The 8,957-nt window shown below is 49.2% G+C and overlaps 1 pseudogene; it reads left to right on the forward strand.

The window, feature by feature from the left end:
* The first annotated feature begins 6,021 nt into the window (after nucleotides 1-6,021).
* Nucleotides 6,022-8,605, forward strand: LOC122103582 (annotated as a pseudogene).
* The last annotated feature ends 352 nt before the right edge of the window (nucleotides 8,606-8,957 follow it).

Below are 8,957 nucleotides of genomic sequence, written 5' to 3' on the forward strand. Positions count from 1 at the left end.
AAGACTCACATGAACTTTCCTGCCTGGGCTGGCTTTGAACAGGGATTACAGGTGTGAGCTGAGTATAATGTTTCACATTAGAATTATAGGCACCTGGCCCAGGTTGTCTCTTAACCAAGCTCTCTTTCTCTACTCTTAGATCTCAGTGCACAAGGGCAAGGGACTAGCACCAAGGCTGCCTGTTGAAGAGAATTAGGGGTGGAGGGGGAGGCACAAAATTCTGGAGTTCCTGCATTGAGTTCAAGTCCAACATGGAAAACAGCTTCCCTGGAGGAGCTATTCTTTTTCTTCTTCTTCTTGTATTGGTGCTTAAACTCAAGGCCTAGGTACTTTTTTCACTCAGGACTGGCACTCTACTACTTGAGCCACACTTCCACTTCTGACTTTTTGCTAGTTAGCTAGAGATGAGTCTCACAAAAGTTTCTGTCTGAGATGGCTTCGAACTAGAATTCTCAAATCTCAGCCTCCTGAGTAGCTAGCATTATAGGCTTGAGAAACTGGTGGCTGATGTAGCTCCTATTCTGATGGGAGAGGTCATTTGTTTTCTAGGAACATCTAGCATGCTAGTAGAGACATAGCCTCTGTCTTTGGGGATCCCCATGTCTGCCAGTGAAAGTAGAACAGACAGACAGACAGATAGACACACACACACACACACACACCCCACCTAAATCCACAAGCGTTATTAACATGGAGCAAATATATGAACTATGTGCCACATGCCCGTTATAAGCAATCAAGAGTTTCAAGATGATTGACAGGAGAAATAAGGTGTTAACTCAAGGAAGTTCCCTAGAGCAAGACCATGTGTCATTTCTCTGTATACAGGTATTCCCTGACTTTCTGTATTCCTGGAGAGGGCCACGGGAAGAGCATTGGATCAGGTTCAGGGGGTGCTCAGGTTTGTGCTAGGTTCTGATACCAATTTGCTTTGTGACACTGGACAAGGTACTATCTCCCTGAACTTGTAAAATATAATCCTAATTGTACTGGCTGAGTCCTCAGATCCCTTCCAGCTCAAATGTGCTGGACTTCCTGGCCCCCGCCCTCTCACCCCTGCTTCCTCTCCCTCCGAGCCTCCCCTGTGGCTGACCTTCCATTTGGTCTCTCCTGAGGCAGGTGGTCCAGCCAGCTGCTTGGCCTGTGTGGAGAGATCCCACCCACAGTGTGGGGTGGTGCTCCGTGAGGGGGGGCTGTGACCCAAGTTGCTGGTGGCTGGGGTTTGGTATACAAGCTGAGGCACAGACATGATTTTAGACAGTTTCTCTAGCATCTTTCAGAAGGGGAGATGTGTGAGGAGAGAGAGCGGGGCTCAGGAGATGTCATGGTTCAGGCTGCGGTGGGTCTGTGTCCCTTGAGAAGGCCTGGGAGCAGCCGTCCTGGAAGAACAGGTTGAACTCAGCTTCCCCTGAGCTTGGGGATATGGACTCAGGCTGGGCCAGGCTGGGTGGTTCTTGCAGCTGCTGGGTGGGTGTGCTTGTTCAGGAGAAGCTGGGGGTGTTGTGTGGACTGGAAGGGACAGCTGGGTCTGCCAGGAATCCTGGCCTGACGTCCCTCCTGGAAGCTTCCCCTCCTCCCACCCTTCTCACTGGCTAGAATGAGGGAGTCTCTACCTGCTCAGAGCAAAAGGCCAGACTGCAGCACAGGAGAAGCAGAGAGGGGTTGAGCCCAGGGGAGCCAGGTCATCCCCTTCTCGGTACTTCTCTATCAGAAAGTCTTCATGAAAAGCACTTGGGTGACACGGAGTAGGTGGCATCAGAGGGTGGCTGGATGGCTGAATGGGGATTCAATGCATCTGTTCATGGAGCCAGTCACTTCCCACTGACCTTTGCCCTTGTGCTAGTTCTCAAACTAGTAGTGCTGGAAAATCACCTGGGTGATTTGTTAAAACCTATAATGGTGGGCCAGATGTGGTGGTGCATGCCTGCAATCCCAGCTTTTGGGGCGTCAAAGATTTGGATGAACACAGTGTGAGAACAGAGCAGGCAAATAGTGAGGACCCCCCCCCCCCCCCCCGCACAATCTCAACAAACAAGCTGGGCATAATGAGTTACATTAGAATTCCAGGAGGCACAGGCAAGGAGGATTGAGATCTGTGGCCAGTCCAGGTAAAACTTCAAGACCCTCTCTAGAAACACATGAACAAAATGAGAATACTATCTGTCATCAACCAGAGATTTGGATTCCCCAGTTCTGGGCTGGGCTTGAGAGCCTGGATTTCCTACAGATTCCCAGGTGTTGCTGCTACCCTGCAGCACTCTGTCTCGTCTCCCCCCAACTCAGCTGTCCCATCCCTCCCTGTCTTAGCCCCTGCCCTCAGCAAACAAGAGCCACCCCAGCTGTTGGGGGCCAAGCACATGGCTGGTGTGGCAGAGGGCCAGGGTCTGACCTTGCTGGAGCCAAGGAGGGAGGGTGTGGAACTGGTCTCAGCCTGGTTTTTCTGTCTGACCCTGGCTCAGGCAACACAATGGAGTGATTCTCCATGTCTCCTTTCCTCTCTTCCCCAGCACAATGACCCTTAACCTGTGAGAGCCCTAGGAATTCATAAATGGACCAAGCATCATCTGTGGATAGTTTTCCAGTGGATCCCAGAATTGTACATTTGTTCTTCAAATAGGTGTGGAGGATGTTGTGTGAAAAATAGAAGGGCATTAGTTTTTTTCTTCCCCCCCCAGCCCCCAGCAATATTGAGGTTGGAACTCAGGAACTTGTGCTTGCCAAACAGGCACGCTCCAGCCCCTTTTGTTTTTGCCATGTTTCAAATAGGGTTTGGCTTTTATGCCTGGACTATGATCCACCTATTTACAGTTCCTGAGTAGCTGGAATGGCAAATGTGCAAATCCACCCTCAGCTTTATGGTTGAGGTAGGGTCTCTGAAACTTGTCTGCCTGGGTTGGGGCCTCAAACAATGATCCTCCTAATTTTAGCCTTCCATGTAACTAGCATAATAGACAGGAGCCACCACCCTACAGAACACTTAGTTTTAATGAATTGATACTTTCTTAACTTTTAAAAAATGATAAAATAAAAAATGATAAAATATTTCACACCTATCAAAGGCTTGTTATCAGGATAAAATGTCCCACAGGGCATGGTGTTACATGACTGTAGCCCCAGCTACTTGGGAGACTGAGGCCAAGAGGATTATATGAATCCAAAAGTTCAGGGTCAATCTGGAAAACAGAAAGAGACTCCTCTTTTTTTTTTTTTTTTTCTTTTGGTGCCAGTCCTAGGGCTTGAACTCAGGGCCTGGGTGCTATTCCTGAGCTTTTATTACTCGTGGCTATGCTCTACCACTTGAGCCACATCTCCACTTCCAGCTTTTTTTTTTTTTGGGTCCAGTCGTGGGGCCTGAACTCTGGGCCTGGGCGCTGCCCCTCAGCTCTTCAGCTCAAGGCTAGCGCTCTACCACTTGAGCCACAGCGCCACTTCCGGCTTTTTTTTTTTTTGCTTATGTGGTGCTGAGGAATCGAACCCAGGGCCTCATGCATGCAAGGCAAGTGCTCTATCACTGAGCCACCTTCCCAGCCCCACACTTCCAGCTTTTTTATGGTTAATTGGAAATAAAAGTCTCACAGAAAACCAGGCGCCAGTGGCTCATACCTGTAATCCTAGCTATTCAGGAGGCTGAGATCTGAGGATCATGGTTCAAAGCCAGCCTGGGCAGGAAAGTCTGTGAAACTCTTATCTCCAATAAACCACTCGAAAACCGGAAGTGGCGCTGTGGCTCAAGCGGTAGAGCACTTGCCTTGAGCTGAAGAGAGCAGGGACAGGGCCCAAGCCCAGAGTTCAAGCCCCACGACCGACCAAAAAAAAAAAAAAAAAAAAAAGGTCTCACAGACTTTCCTACTCTGGCTTCAAACCACAATCCTTAAGTCTCAGCCTCCTAAGTAGCTGGGATGACAGGTGGTAGTCATTAGGACCTGGCTTGGGACTCAATTTCTTATGAAAAAAATGATAGGCCTGGTGTAGCTTAGTGGTAGATGGCTTGCCTATGATGCCTGCAGCCCTGGGTTTGATCCTACCCAGTACTCAGCCCATGAGAGCCTACTTGGCTTGGTCTCAGCCTTTGTTCCTGCCTCATCCAGCTCCCTCCTTCTCTGACCACACAGGCCAGCCTCTTGCAATTATACCCTTGGAACTTCCTCCTTCAGGCCTCAGGGCCTTTTCACCTGCAATTCCCTCAGCCTACAACCATCTGCCTCAAGGAGCACCCACTCCCTCCTTTCCTAGGTCCTGTTAACTCTCACTTTTCCTCAAACATAGCTAATAGCTTCATTAGGAATCTTTCTCTTTCCCTGACCATATTAATTCCATTAGAGGTTTTCAGATCCACATAATTACCCCTCTGTCTGCAACCCTTATGTTGTTTTAATTTTACATTTCTGCGTGTGGCTTTAATTTCTGACTCTCCTATGCATCTTAAAGTTCTGTGAAGCAGGACCCGCTCCTCTCCTGCTTCTTCCCCCTCATTGGAGCTTGAGAGCCAAACATAGTGCCTGGCACAACCCAGGTGCTAATAAACACAGGCTAGATGACGCAGTCAATTAACCAGTTTTAGGATGAAAGACCAGCTCCACAGTTGGAGACTGAGCCTTGCAGCCAGCCTGGCACTAAAGGACAAAAACTGCAACAACAAAACGCAAAGCAGTATGTGTGGTAGTTCAAAACAACCCAAAGGAGCTGGGTATTAATACTTCAAGCCTCTGTAATCCCAGCTACTCAAGGGTCCTGGTTCAAAGCCAGTCTGGGCAGATAAATCTGAGACTTGCAAAAAGCTGAAGGTGGAAGTATGACTCAAGTGGCATATGTCCAGCCTTGAGCAGAAAAAGCTAAGCAAGAGCATGGGGCCCTGAATTCAAGCCCTGATATGGGACACGCGCATACTACTTGTGCACGAATACATACACACACAACACAATAAAAGGCCTGGCAGTGTGTGCTTAGCATAGGAAAGGCCCTGAGTTTTATCAACAACACCGTAAAGAAACATTGAGAGACAAAGAGAAGAGAAGCAAAGGGAAGGGATAAAAAGAGGGAGAGAGGGGAGGAAGGGAGAGAGGGAAAGAAAAAGAGAAATGAAGGAAGGGAAAGGAAAGAAAATAAAAAGAGAAGCAAGCAAGCAAGCAGGGTACCAGTGGCTCATGCCTATAATCCAAGCTACTCAGGAGGATAAAATCTGAGGATCCTGGTTTGAAGTCAGGCCCAGCAGAAAAGTCCCCTTGAGACTGCAATCTCTAATTAACCACTCAAAAGCCAGAAGTGGGAGCTGTGGCTCAAAGTGGTAGAGTGCTAGCCTTAAACAAAAGAGCTCAGGGACAGCACTGAGGCCCTGAGTTCAAGCCCAATGACCAAGGAAAGAAGAAAGAAAGACAGACAGAGAAAAAAAAGAGAGAGAGAAAGAAAGGGAAAGAAAGGAAGGGAGGAAAAAAGAAGAGAAAAGAGGTTAAGAGGAAAAAGATTCTTAGAGTCCAGCCAAGGGAGGCAACCCCCAGAGAGGCCGGCAGGGATGGGGGTGAAAGGGTATCATTGCTTTGTGCCCTCGCCTCCCTACTCTGGCTGGTTCTTCTCTCTTCCTTCCCCACAGCCCCTCCTCCTCAGCTCTGCCCCAGGAGCCCGGCTGGTTTATTTTCCTTGGGAAGGCTTCCTGAAAGGGGAGCCTGGTTTTCCTGACACATGAAAAGTGTCTCAGACTGCCATCTGACCCTTCCTGCGGAGTCCCAGCTCCAGGGAGTTTGTTTGACAAGCAGTCACACACGTGGACACGAGCCGACATCCAGGCACATGGCACACACATGCACCCAGGAACCCCAGGATGAGTGTGTGCCCACAGACAGGTATGTACACACACATAGGAGAAGATGCCGGTGGCCACATCCAACCTATGCACAGCCCCTGCATGAGTGCGCAGTGTGTGCACTTGCACACTCCATATATAACCTTATTCCAAATGCCCGAGTGTGCTCGCCACCCCTTCACTGGGTCGACATGGCCAAAGAACTACAGTGATGGACGTGTGGTATGCATGGCAATGTGGCTGCCGTGGCCCAGGGCCAGCTACAGTTCTCTCTGAGTCAGAAGAAGAAACTTCTGGGCCAGAGACCACCCAGTGTGGTGGAGTGGTCCTCCCTGCCTGTGGGTAGGAGTGGGGGGGGCGGGGTGTTTGTATCCTCAGGGCCCCTGACTTTAGGCTGCTTTGGAGTCAGGCACGGGCCATCTGCGCGTCCATAGAGGGCTCTTAGGAATCAGGACTCCCCTTTCTGCACTGCACATGTGTGCACGTGCGCACAGACACACACGCCCCACCTGGCCTAGTTATATTGGCCCCAGGCCCCTGAGCTCCTGCCTAGGTCACATAGAGCTCCAGGACTGACTGCTCTGGCCTTACAAAGATTCTAGCAGCATAAGCTCAACACCTACCATGTAATAAATACCTGCCAGGTATCTCAGGTATAGTATCTCATTTAATTCCTCTTGTAAAGAACTTTCTATCATTTTTTTAGGAAGGGAAGCATTGAAGCTGGGGGTGGGGGGTCTCCAGAAACTTGCTCCATTCACAGAGCTGGGGTTTGGTCCCAAGTCTATGGTCTTGAATAACTTGCTATTGAAAACAGAGTTGAGTTTTGTACAACATCCTAACGTATTGTCAGCATTTAAGGAGTGTTTGAAAATTCAATTTTCCTTCTCCTTAAGGTTCCCTTATAAAGAAAAGGCATGTGCACACAGCAGGGCCAGGCAGAGCAGCAGAAGTAGATAGAAGGCAACCCTCCCAGCTCCCCAGCCCCCAAGCCCAATCCTCTCTTAGGTTCCCCCATCCCAGATGGGGGCTGGAGAGGACTGGAATGTCCCCACCCACCACATGTCCTCCTTCTCTGTGATGTCCCGGAAAAGGAGGCATTCCCAGACTCCCAGACAGAAGGAAGAAGGGAAAGGGCTGGGGAAGGCAGGGGGAGGGGCCATCATACACTGAAGCCTTTGTGGGGTTCCCAAGCGGCTAGGTGGAAACACTTCATATATCAAGTGTGTCCCTCCCTGGGGAGGCGGGGCAGGAGGGAGGGAGGAGAGGCTGAGTGGTCCAGCCAGGCTAAGGGGCCTGAAATAGGAAACACTCCTCTGTAACCTGAGTTGGCTGAGAGGGGGCCTCCAGAATCTTTCTTGGGGGACTAACTCGTTCTGGGCTTCTGAGAGCTCCACTCAGAGCCTTTGAATCCCCTTCTCTAGGCCTCTGTTTATTCAGGGGGCAGAAACATGCCCCTCCCACTCCTTCCAGAACCCTGTGCTCCGTCTGCCAGCCTCTATTCCCTTCCCCACATCCCACTCCCTACTCCCTAACTCCCTGCTCCTCCTTAGCCAGCTCTCCCGAAATCCTCCATCCATCACTAAAATCATCATGCACTTCCTCCTGTCTTCTTGTATTTATTTTTTCATTCATTTGTTTAATTAATTTGAGGATGGGACTCAGAGTCTCTAATACGTCAGGCAAGCACTTTATCAGTGAATTATAACCGCCCTCCCCAGGCCCCTCTATGTTCAACATCCCACCCTTTTTCTGAAGTATGGGGGAGTAGGTACAGAAGTTTGAACTCAGGGCCTTAAATTTGCTGGGCAGGTGCTCTACTCTTTGACCCATGTCCCCAGCTATTTTTACTTTGGCTATTTATCAAGTAGGGTTTCTTCTTTCCAACTTGGACTAGCCAGCAGAATGGCTCCTGAAAAGAAGGGTGGTGAGCCGGGCACCGGTGGCTCACGCCTGTAATCCTAGCTACTCAGAAGGCTGAGATCTGAGGATTGGGGTTCAAAGCCAGCCTGGGCAGGAAAGTCCATGAGACTCTTATCTCCAACAAACCACTAGAAAACTGGAAGTGGCACTGTGGCTCAAGTGGTAGAGCGCTCGCCTTGAGCTGAAGAGCGCAGAGACAGCGCCCAAGCCCAGAGTTCAAGCCCCAGGACCGACCAAAAAAAAAAAAAAAAAGGGTGGTGAGAAGAATAAAGGCCATTCTGCCATTAACAAGGTCATGGCCCGAGAATATACTATCAACATTCACAAGCACATCCATGGAGTGGGCTTTTTGGTAGGTCACGGGGCTTGAATGTTGAGCCCAGGCACTGTCTCTGAGCTCTTCAACACAAAGCAAGTGTTCTACCACTTGAGCCATAGCATCACTTCCAGTTTTCTGGCGGTTAATTGGAGATGAATCTCACAGACTTTGCTGCCGCAGCTGGCTTTGAACCACAATCCTCAGATCTCAGCCTCCTGAGTAGCTAAGATTACATGCGTAAGCCACCAGTGTCCAACTGGAGTGGACTTTAAAAAGCATGTTCTTCATGCACTCAGAGAAAAGTGGAAGTTTATCATGAAGGAGATGGGGACTCCAGATGTGTGCATTGAGATACCAGGCTCAACAAAGCTGTCTGAGCCAAAGTAGTAAGGAATGTCCCCTAACGGATCCACGTGTGGTTATTCAGAAATGGAAATGAGAATGAAGACTCACCAAACAAGCTCTATATTTTGGTAACCTATGTCTCTGTTACCACATTAAAAAATCTACAGACAGTCAATGTGGATGAGAACCAGTGACTGTCAAATAAAGCTATAAAATTGCAACAAAAATCAATTGAAATATGTAATCTAAAATCTAATAAAACTTGGATTTGATTTTAAAAAAATTCAGGGCTGGGAAGGTGGCTCAGTGGTAGAGTGCTTGCCTTGCATGCCTGAGGCCCTGGGTTCAATTCCTCAGCACCACATAAGCAAAAAAGAAAAAAAGCCGGAAGTGGCACTGTGGCTCAAGTGGTAGAGCACTGGCCTTGAGTTGAAGAGCTGAGGGACAGCGCCTAGGCCCAGAGTTCAGGCCCCACGACCTGACCCCCCCAAAAAAAATCAAGTCAGGTTTCATATTTTTCTCTAGGCCAGCCTGGCCACCATCCTATTTATATCTTCCATGTAGCTAGGATGA

Source organism: Dipodomys spectabilis, unplaced genomic scaffold, assembly GCF_019054845.1.
Source record: "Dipodomys spectabilis isolate Male_0828 unplaced genomic scaffold, ASM1905484v1 ptg000018l, whole genome shotgun sequence".
Lineage (NCBI taxonomy): Eukaryota > Metazoa > Chordata > Mammalia > Rodentia > Heteromyidae > Dipodomys > Dipodomys spectabilis.